The sequence below is a fragment of the Pteropus vampyrus genome, unplaced genomic scaffold (assembly GCF_000151845.1).
Source record: "Pteropus vampyrus isolate Shadow unplaced genomic scaffold, Pvam_2.0 Scaffold187, whole genome shotgun sequence".
In the NCBI taxonomy this organism is placed as follows: Eukaryota; Metazoa; Chordata; class Mammalia; order Chiroptera; family Pteropodidae; genus Pteropus; species Pteropus vampyrus.
Window position 1 is genome coordinate 90,842 of NW_011888968.1, and position 508 is coordinate 91,349.

The following is a 508-nucleotide window of genomic DNA, read 5'->3' on the forward strand; positions in this document are numbered from 1 at the left end:
CGACGGCTCAGGGGAGGAGGTGAGGGGCAGAGACCGGGCCGTGAGCCGTGCGGGGGCACCGGGCGCTGGGACCGTGCCGGGCACCGCCAGCACCATGGCGGCTGGCCTGTGGCCCCCAGAACTCAGAGGGATTGAGCTTTTCAGCTCCCAATGTGTGTGTTTGGGGGTGGGCCGTGTAGCAGCCGGAGGTCGGCTCGGGGGCTCTGGCCGCAGTGTGAGGTCGCAGTGAGTGCACAGGACATCTCGTCCTTAGCAGCTCCGTGGGCGGAGGGCCCCGGTTCCCAGCGAGCCGTGGGCCAGCCCGCGGGAGTCCCCAGCTCCGGGCCTCGGAGCTCTCTCTCCTCCCTTCACCGGACACAGAGGCGCCTCGGACACAGCCAGGGGTGCAGAAGCCGCTTCCCACCACAGACGGACACATGGACCTCTGTTCAGGCCGTGGCTCCCTGGCCGAGAGGGATCCCAGGGGCTGTGACAGGTGCCAAGTGTCCACCACGAGAAGTGCGATGGG